An 11,017-nucleotide genomic window follows, 5' to 3' on the forward strand; every position below is an offset into this window, starting at 1 on the left:
ATTTTGAATTCTTTGTCAGGAAGACTGGTTAGGTCTGTCTCCTTCTCTGGTGTCTCTGTGATGTTGGTTTGCCTGTAATTTTGTCTTTTCATGGTGATAGGAATAGTTTGCAGAGCTGGGACTAGTGATGGCTGGAAGAACTTCCCTTCTTGTTGGTTTGTGGCTTGACTCTCCTGGGAGAATAGCAACCTCTAGTGGCTTGTGCTGAGTAGCTGCGCACAGACAGGGCTGCTACTTCCTGCCTGGCTGCTATGGAGTTTATCTCTGCTGTTGCTGTGGGTGTGACCTGGCTCGGGCTGCTGCTCCAAAGTGGTGGAGTTGCGTTGGAGGGTGAGCGGCTGGGAGGCTATTTATCTCCGTAAGGCACCTGCATGCTCCCTGCAGCCCAGGGGATTAGAGTGCCCAGAGATCCCCAGATTCCCTACCTCTGGACTAAGTGTCCCACCCTGCCCCTTTAAAACTTCCAAAAAGCACCCGCCAAACAAAACAATGACCACATAAAAAAAAAAATGGTTGTTCGTTTTTGTTTATTCTCTGGCACCAGCCTCGGGCACCCACTCACCGGACTTGCTGCCCTGTTTCCCTAGTATTGGGGTCTCTATCCCTTTAAGACTTCCAAAAAGCGCTCACTCGCCAAAACAAAACAACAACAACAAAAAAAAAGAAGAAGAAAAAAAGGTGGCCACTCACTTTTCTTTTGTTCTCTGGTGCTGGCCTCCTGTACCTGCTCACCGTTCTTGCTGCCCTGTTTCCCTGTATCCGGGGTCCTGTGCTTGCACTGTGCCTGCACTCTGGACCAGATGGCTGGGGCTGGGTGTTCAGTCCTGGGCTCCTTCTCCCTCCAGCTCAGACCTCTCTCCTACTGCTGGGAGCTGGGGGGAGGGGTGCTTGGACCCGCCGGGCCGGGGTTTGTATCTTACCCCCTTTGCGAGGTGCTGGGTTCTCGCAGGTGTTCATGTGGTCTGGATGTTGTCCTGTGTCCTCTGGTCTTTATTCTAGGAAGAGTTGTCTTTGTCATATTTTCATAGATATATGTGGTTTTGGCAGGAGATTTCCGCTGCTCTACTCATGCCGCCATCCTGGCTCCAACGACATCTGAACTTTTTTAAATCATAAATTTAAAGAGCTGCAAAGTATATATTAGGTGATATACTGAATATCATACCCATGATTAGAATATATTTTCATCAAAAGTTTGGAGCTGCAGACTTAGCTCATTAAATTTATGGACTGTGTCCATCATATAAATTAATTGGCAAAGCTAGTCCTTATTGTCAAACCATTCTGCCAAACTGGACTTATTCTGTCAGACAAAAATCATTTCATTTTTTAAAGTCAAATGAATGTGTCAGCATGTGACGTTTTGGCACCTTCTTGCTTTGCAATTCTGGCTCTTAGAAATGTAGGAGAGGAGGAAGTAGGGGAAGGAAAAAGGAAAGGAGGAGGCTTGGCATGAATTTTTCACCTTTCTTCAGTATTCTTTCAAAGCTCTCTTGCTTTTATCTCAGGCGACTCTCACCCAGGAAGAAGTCATCGATGTTTCACACCGAGGACAAGGCACCTGTGTGGGAATGAGGGAGGTATGCTTCAGTTGTGACATAAGTAAAGGGCTCCCAGGGAAAAGAGTCCTGGTGACATGTTTCAGATGGTTAATTTCTGGAAAGAGGATATGTGGAAGTTAAAGATTTGGCAGTTGATTCTCCAAAGCTATCCCTTCTCTTGGAAAGTCTTCATGCACCAGGGCACACATACCTGTACCCTGTTTGAAGACCCCTGAGCTAGTTCACCTCCATCACATTTAGTGCAATCTGCTCCAGTTCATCTTGATGTTTGGTGGTGGAGACCAGAACAATGTACTGGTCCTGAACTCTTGCCACTTACTCTATCCAGCAGTGCCCTGGAGAGGCCCTTGGCCATCCGGGTGGAGGTGGGTGGGTTGAGCACTGCCATCCCCAGGAATTAACCAAGATTAGTGTATTATTATTATCATAATCTTTTTTGGTAAACTCCACCTTGTTAGCCAGCCTTTTTTCGTTTTGCAAAACATGAATACCCTGACATTTTCCCGTATCTTTTTAAAATGCTGCCTTTGTTTGCATAGTCCCGCTGAGAAGGCGGGGACACAGCTTCTCATTTCCATGCAGTCCTTGCCCTTGAGCCGCAGCATGCAGGGAACACCTTCTGAAACACTGGAGTCATTAAGCTTGGCATGCTCAGAGGGAGAAAAGATGAACGAACAGAGAGACTTCTTCCTTTAAGTTGCGCTTCCACACCCCACTGGAGAGGGAAGGGGTGTCCCATCAGTATGATTGTTGGGCCAATTACATTTTTCCCCACAGGCATGAATTTGCATGGAAACTGCTGTTCTGTGTTGGCAGTATTCTTCTAAACACTTCACCCAAAGAATTATACTCAACATGGGAGTTTGCCCTCTGGGCTGTGTCTCTGTTGGACCAGGAAAGTGAAATTCCTCAATGAGAAAGGACTTACTTCGGGTGTTCAGCTTCGGGAACTGCCATCCTAACACTCCAACAGAGTTTATCTGTCTCCTGAGTACATGTGGAGAGTTGTGGGGTGGAAGGTGGCTTAGAATTTTGATCTTGTTGTAATGATTGGAGGACATGTTAAAGTATTTTCCCCAGTTGTCCTGTGTTGGCAAGCAAGAATACTGACTGCTCTGGAGCTGGAGGAGGGACGAAGTGGAAGCAAGGCAGGAGAGAAATCCAGGCAGATAGCTGCCCTGCCTCTCAGCCCAGGCACCTCCCCGCCCCTTGCGGGGGCCCCCCAGCTACCTCATGGCCCCAGCTCTAAACCTTGCTTTCAGGAAAATGCCTGACATCTGCTAGGTACTTCTCAGAATGGAGAGAGGTCCACCGACCCCTTTCCCAGGGCAAAGGCCCCTGCACCCCCCTGGGAAAATGAAAACCTTGGCCTGAAGTGTTGCCACCGTGAACAGGTGGAGAAGTTTTTCATTTTTATTGTATTTTAGGGTAAACTCAGTACATAAAGATAATGGCCTGCTCTCTCTAGACTCCAGATTGACCTGTTTTTGACATCTTAGTCTTGTGAAATGACCAGAAACTGGGATGAATCTAGGAAATGAGGGATGAGAATGCCTTAGTGTTGGCGGAGAATCAGGTTGCTGAAGTGCTGGATAAATTTCTACAAAATCCCCTTAGAGGGCTTCCAGTCCACAGGTCCTCAAACAGGCTTACAGTCCCCATGAGGTCCAAGGCTGCTTCTGGGCCCACCGTCAACTAGCTCCCAAGTTAGAGGTCTGAAATGTCAGCAGTTTTATGTTTGTGGAGAGGAGCTCAGGGCATTTGGAACTGGAGTGGGTGATCACAGAAAGCTGACAGGGCTCTCACTTCGGGAACTTAAAGAGAAAAGACAGCATATGTATGAGGCAATATCAAGTAAGAATAAAAAAATAAATTCGAGTATGAGCCTTTGAAATATTAATGCATTTAAAGTGCCCTTGGGGGACAGAGGAGTCTGCTAGGGGGCTTTTAATGCAAGGTTTAAAAGTTTTACTCATTTTGATTTTTCATGAGTTGCTTTGATTGGGGGGAATCAGTCTTTTTATATAACAATTATAGTGGAATTCTGATAAGAGGAGGGCATTATCAAATGGAGCGAGGGTGTGGAGTGAAGGAATTAGGTAGGATGGTGTCCACCAAGACGGCAGAGGGAAGGCGAGGAGAAGCCGAGGGGAGACGTGGAGGCTGCAGTGAGAGCGCAGTTTAAAGGAGCAGTCAAATGAAAAGGAGGAAAGAAGCTGATCCTGACCTTCGGGCACCAGGCAGCGGCTGTGGACTAGCGGTCCATAGGTCCCATCTGTGTGTCCTTAGTCAAGGGCCCCCGTAATTAAAAATATATATTTAAATTGTCCATAGCATTTAAAAACTGAGACTCCACATAAAAATATGGGTTTCTGAGTTCTCTGGGAAATCAGAAGGCCTGGCAGCACTGACCTCAGTTCTACGTGGTAATCGCTGAGGTAAGCTGAGAGGCCGCTGGCCCTTTCTGTTGTCGCAAAGCTTTGCAGTGTGCATGGACACTCCTGACTGCTGCCGCCTGGCCACCTTACTCGTTAATAGCACCTGCTCTGCCTGTGTGGTGCTCAGTTTGTGAGGTCTGGATTTAGGCCGTCTAGGCCTGGGGGAGGAGGCTGTGCATTGGCTGGTTTCTTGAGGGAATGCGGGAGTCTGTGAGGCTCCTGTCGACTCCTCTGGGCATAGGCCTTGGGGTAGAGGCCGTCGGTGATGGCTGTGCTCGGCCTCTCATCACCGTCTGCTGGGCCAACCTGCCTTTTCCAAGCACAGCTCTGTAATACAGAACCATGGGCTGGAGTCCCCAGAAGGCTGAACCTTAAATGAGGCAGGACATGGGCAAGGGCTGTGTTGCTATACAGTATATAAACCAACTTGGGAGTCAGCCTATAGGGCACGTGGTTGTCTGAATCAACAACTGTTATTTTAATTCCTCAAGTACCTACCTCTGCCCAACACCCTTGCCACCTTCTTTACATCTTCTTCATACTCCTGTATGGTTGATTTCCTTTCCATCTTTAGCCTATGATATCATCATAATTAGGGGAAAACTAATATAATGCAAATCGGTATAAAGAAATAAGCAAATGGTATATGATATTACAGTATACAGTAAAGAGTGACAGGATATAATGTGAATGGAGGTTTGTGGATTGGTGGGAGGTGAAAGGCCCCCAATGGGGAGGAAGGGTGTTCTATTGTGCAAAAGGGATAGAGATGTAGAAATTTAGAAAAAATCCAACCATTGAGTTGGTCACTGTCTGCTGCAATAACTATGGATCTAAGAAGGTAAAGAGTATACATCACAGTGAAGAGTCTGGAAACCTAGGAAAATGTATCATAACATCAGGGAGAGTCCATTAGATAGCAGTTGCAAGCTCTGTGGAACATGCTTAAGACTGGATATTGGAAATAGCACTTTAAGAAAAGGAGTTTGCCAACTTTAAACACAAATACTGAATTAGTGATTTTATTATAATTAATGTATTAATAAAGCTGTGAGAAGAATAATTATGCTGAACTTTAAATAGTTCCAGAAGTGCTATGAAAAGTAAATATGTGAATTATGTAGTATTCCAGGAAAATAGTGCAACTAAGAAATGAATCTAAGAATACACAGATATAAGTGAAATGAGATCTTGTTTAATGAGATATTTTATTCTCTTTCTCCACCTGGCTTATTTCACTGAGCATAATACCCTCTAGGTCCATCCATGTTGTTGCAAATGGCAGAATTTCTTTTTCTTATGGCTGAATAATATTCCATTGTGTATATATACCACATCTTCTTTATCTATTCATCTGTTGATGGACATTTAGGTTGTTTCCATATCTTGGCTATTATAAATAATGAGGCAATAAACATAGGGGTGCATATATCTTTTTGAATCAGGAATTTTGTTCTCTTTGTGTAAATTCCTAGAAGTAGAATTACTGGGTTGTATGGTATTTCTATTTTTAGTTTTCTAAGGAACCTCCATACTGCTTTCCACAGTGGCTGCACCAATTGACATTTTCACCAACAGTGTAGGAAGGTTCACTTTTCTCCACATCTTTACCAACACTTACTATTTCTTGTCTTTGGATGGTGGCCATTCTAACTGGTGTGAGGTGATATCTCAGAGTGATTTTGATTTGAATTTCCCTGATAATTAGTGATGTGGAGCATCTTTTTATGTGCCTGTTGGTCATGTGTATTTCTTCTTTGGAGAAATGTCTGTTCAGGTTCTCTGTCCATTTTTTGGTGTTGAGATGTATGGGTTCTTTATATATTTTGGATGTCAATCCTTTATCGGGTCTGTCATTTATGAATATATTCTCCCATGCTGTAGGATGCCTTTTTGTTCTGCTGATGGTTTCCTTTGCTGTACAGAAGTTTTTTAGTTTGATGTAGTCCCACTTGCTTGTTTTTGATTTTGTTTTCCTTGCCTGAGGAGATGTGCCCAGGAAACAATTGCTCATGCTTATGTTCAAGAGATTTTTGCCTTTGGTTTCATGTCTTATATTTAGATCTTTAATCCATTTTGAGTTTACTTTTGTGTATGGAGATAGTAATCCAGTTTCATTCTCTTATAAGTACCTGTCCAATTTTCCCAAGACCAGTTATTGAAGAGACTGTCTTTTCCCCATTGAATATTCATGCATCTTTTATCATATATTAATTAACTGTATATTCGTGGGTTTACATCTGCACTTTCTATTCTGTTCCATTGATCTCAGGGTCAGGTCTTGTGCCAGTACCACAGTGTTTTGATCACTGTAGCTTTGTAGTATAGCTTAAAGTCAGGGAATGTAATCTCCCCAGCTCTGTTCTTCTTTCTCAGGATTGCTTTGGCTAATTTCCTCAGCTTTCTGAATGAAGCTTAGAACATGGAAATGCTGACCCTACCTGCTAAAAGGTGCCCTGGGAATCAAGGAAAAGTATTAGAGTAGACATGTTTCGAGATATATGGGCTACACAGAGCTGTATCAGTGGGTCACCCCCATCTTATTTTCCCTGCCTCTGCCTCCCCTGCTCCACAGTAAATGCAGAGATGACTCTCACCTGGGAGTTCAGACCAGTTCCAGTACCTGGGTCAAACTGAAAAAGGAATATAGAGTAAATTATTAAGAAACTCCTTCCTACTTACACATCTCTGTGGGATTAGAAGCAAGTCATACTCCATGAATTCAGAGTTTGGGGTGCAGAGTGTGACTTCTTGGCTTGTGCATCCTTCTCACTGTGCTGCATATTCCTACTTAGCCCTGACAAGTTCACTCTCCACACCTGCCTATCCCACTCTTGCTCTGGGGACTATCATGTGTGCCCTGCATTATCAGGCTCCTCCCTTGCCTCCTGCTGCCCCTGGCCATGAAGGGAACAGCCAGAGAGGTCGTGGTATCCATTTCTGGGCCCTGCCCTTCCTGCCCTGTGCTGGCAGGGGCTGGGCTTCTTTTTAAAGGCCACAGCTTCTGTTTGGTGCCCCTTCTTACAGCTCAAGCTGACAGCTCTCTAGGTCAAAACCCCTGAGAGACAATTCCCACCGGCTCCTTCCCCTGACCCTTCAGGCCCCCAGGCGGTAACTCCTTCCCTCTCCTTTGTTCTTGCTGGAGCACCTTAGGTCCCTTGTTGGTTTTCTTTAACCCTGCCCTTCCGTTGAAAATAGTCTCTTCATAAGACTCTTCCTTTTTCTTTCGAATGTGCCTCTGTTTCCTTCCGGGGCCACAGCTGATCTGTCACTCAAGCCATCAATGGCTGTGTGGCTTCCCCGTCACAGGGTTCTCTCCCTCTTCATCTCAGTCAATCCAGCGAACTAGGATTCTATTCTCAGCACCATGGGCTTCCTAGCTGCTCCTCCCTAAACCAAAGCCTGCTTGCCTGACTCCTGTCCAGCTCCTCCCCCTGGGTGCTGGCTTCCTCTGTGGGACCGTACGGACTGCTCTCCGGGAGGAGTCACAGCTGCAGCCCTCAGATGCCCAAACACACGATTACCTTGTGCTTCTCTAGGTGCACCCTAGAGCTGGTCGGGTACATTCACACCAAGTTCTCATCTAAGGCCCGAGACCATTGTGCCCCCTCTTCTGCTGGACAGTCCTAGCTCCTGGTCTAGCTTCTCCCATCCAGCCATTTCCTCTGCCCCTGTCCTACCTTGCCTGAGTGAGCCTTGTCATAAATGGCGTGTGCCCCTCCACTGTGTTAGCCTGAGCTGTGATGAAGAGCTGTCTTCTAGAGGCTTCTGATAGAATAACTCAGGCAGAGTAAGAGCTTTGATGCTCTTTCTGATGACCTCGAGTTTGGAATGAAGATTTATGTGGTAGAGCTGAAGAGTTAAACTATCTTTCTTACAACTTTGAAGCATTTGATAAGGAGCACAAGCATATCGTGTTCTACATGACCCTGACTTGGTATAATGCCATTTATTTCTGAAATATTTTCCTAAAATTTGTAGAACTGAATAAAAGGGTATAAGTATAAATGTACCACTTTTTACAAATATATACATACATCAATCTGCTATAGTATGCTATTAATTTATTTTTTCTCCTTATCCAAGTATGACTGTGGTATTCTTAGTTGATGAAAGTTGTCAGGGCAGACTGTACTGTACCCTCTCAGCTAAGGAGCATCAGCTCACCACCCTGCACATGCAGTCAGCAACCAACCCTCCATGCCCCTATCTTAGAGTGGACTGTGTTCTGCCATTTAATCTAAAGAATACTTTTCACCCCTAATGGCTATTATAAAGCCGCTAAGGGATAGTTCTGGATTTGCTGCGAAGAAACACAAAAAAATAACACCCTGGATATTTGTGATTGGAAGAAATTTCAAGGAAGTGGTGGGGGAAAAGCAGTCAATTAGGGATGGGTAGAAGGCCTTTGCTACCTGAGGAACCTCAAGCATTGCCCTGCAGCCTGCGAAGATCCTCCAGAAATGGGAGGCCTGACAGCTGGAAATAAGTTAGGAGGCCTGTTATGACTTGAAGGGAGTTGAAGAGAACCAAGGAGGGTCTGTCTGTGGATGGCGACTTCGCGCTAACGTGCGAATGTTATTCATTGCTCTGGAAATACACTATGCCCTCAGGACCTGATTCATGCCCATTTCCAGCACTGTACCGACTTTCAGCTAAAAGAGCTCCGGGAGCCATTTCTTTTCTGTTCTCAGTAAGTTACCCTGAATATGTTCTGATAAATGAAAAAAGGGAAGAAATAGAATTTCCATCTAGAGCTAGCTACCACTTTATAAGAGGCCCAAAACAAGCAGCTGTCATGCATTCATCAAATTCAGGACTCTCCCAAGTACTAAATCAGTCCCATCAAAGCAGTTTTATTGCTGATGGGTGAATGGATTGAAGTAGATGTATAGCTTTATAAGGGCTTGCCATTTGGAGCAGAAAACATGCTTCAAGGCCCAGTGGCTGGGTGCTGTTCTTTCAGAGCCCAGCAGTATTTACTGAGTAGCTTCCAATTCTGTTGCTCCAGGGCTTACTTTATTTAAGTTCTATTTTAAGAGTATTCAGTTCTCCAAGAACTTTAGAACAATTTTAAAACATTTCCATGATTCTGGTGGATTTTAAAGAACCATGGTCACTCTCTTAAAATTATTAATGTGTAGGCCAGTGCTTGCCCCAGCCTGGTCTGTTGGTGACAAAGAGCAGAAAGAATAGCATCTGGGTCTAACTTTAATAAGTTATCTTAATGTTTCTGCAATTTGACTCTTTAACTATGGGGGACACATTGGAGTTTCTCATCTTAATTATTAATTGGTGAAATTTAAGTGGGAGTAAAATAGAAAAAAAAAGTCTGTTTTATGTATAGAGACTAGCAAAAAGTACGTTGGGTGTATTTCCTGGCAGCAGTGGTGGGTTTACATTGACCTAATTATTTTCTTTCACCTAGTCTTCATGCTTGGGTAATATGTGGCTGGGCTTTGTGAGTTCATCTGGGCCACATGAGAAGTGGCTTGTTTAGCACATTGAGTTGAGCACAGTGGCCCAACTAAGCCCAGCAGCTATAAGGAGCCAGGCTCTGTTCCCTTGATTTCTTGTGTTTCTGGGAGTATTTGCATTTTCTAGGGATTGGCAAACTGAGCTGAAGTGAGCAACAAAAAAACCCAGCAACTAGCCATCCTTTTGAAATAACTTTCTCTTTAGTCCATTGCAAATTTATTATCTTTAAAATGACCTTCAAAGTGCTTTTCTGAGGAATTTTAACATGGGACAGTTTGGGTGAAGGAGTAGAATTTTCCAGTATGAGAAGAGTTCTCACAGCATATTCATCCATATTAACTCTAACACTGTTCAAAGAAGCCAAAAGAGTCAGCCTCCCTACACGTGAAACTACAGAAGCATAAGCTATTCAGAGCTGGGAGTACTAGAAAGTACTTGCCAGCTCCCTGAAGATAGCTAGAAGTAAATAAGTTTAAATAGAAATGGACAAGGGAGAGGGTTTTCTCATTGGAGAAACTGGTAAACATTGAAATGAGCTACTTTGGTAGATTATGGAGTTTTTGTTCCTAAGATCTTTAAAAGCAAGGCTGGATCCTTGTTGTTCTGTAGCGTTTTTGATTCATAGACATAAAGGAATGGACAAGAGCAGGACTTTTGAGCCTGTGCTCAGTGAGGTGCTTGGGTTGACGGCGAGACGGCCAAATGAAGGGTGGGCTGAGCTGGCGGGACAGAGGCGTTTACTTCTCAACCTAGTTCATTTAGTTACGTAGCTTCAAATTTTAAATTCAGACGAGAGATGACCAGTAAGTAAATATTTATAGTTGAAAGCACTGAAAATTCACTCTGAAATGAGAGCCTTTCTTCTTTAATTATTGTGGCTGTGAGAACTCTCACTCAGTTTTAGTGTATGTACATCAGATATCTCATATAAGGAGGCTACTGTGTGTGGCTCATAGTAGTCACTCAGTAAATATTTGTGAGTGAATGGGTGAGGAAGAGCAGATATAACAAACACATTGGCTTATTTATTACTTGAATGTTATTGGTAAAAGAAACATTGAACATATTTGTTGTGTAGTAAAGGGGTCAGCATATTTTTTTCTGGAAAGGATCAGGTAACGGACATACTTCCAATGCCACAACTACTGAACTTGGCCATTGTAGTGTGAAAACAACCATAGATAACACCTATTTGAATGGACATGACTGCTCCAATAAGACTTTTTTTTTTTTTTAAGACAGCAGAAATGTTTTGTCTCACAGTCTGAGATCAAGGTGTCAGCAGGATTCCTCAGGGACTCAAAGGAGGGAGAATTGTTTTGAGCCTCTCCTCTTGCTCCTGGGGGCTTGCTGGGACTCTTTGGCATTCCATGGCATGTAGAGGCATCACCCAATTTCTGCTTTCATGCTCACATGGCATCCTCCCAGATTACAGTTTTATTATAAAAGGATACAAGTCAGGAACAGCCAGATGGAAGAGATACACAGGGCAAGATATGGAGAAGGGGGATGGAGCTTCCATGCCTTCGCTGACTTGCC

Source organism: Manis javanica, chromosome 12, assembly GCF_040802235.1.
Source record: "Manis javanica isolate MJ-LG chromosome 12, MJ_LKY, whole genome shotgun sequence".
NCBI lineage: Eukaryota > Metazoa > Chordata > Mammalia > Pholidota > Manidae > Manis > Manis javanica.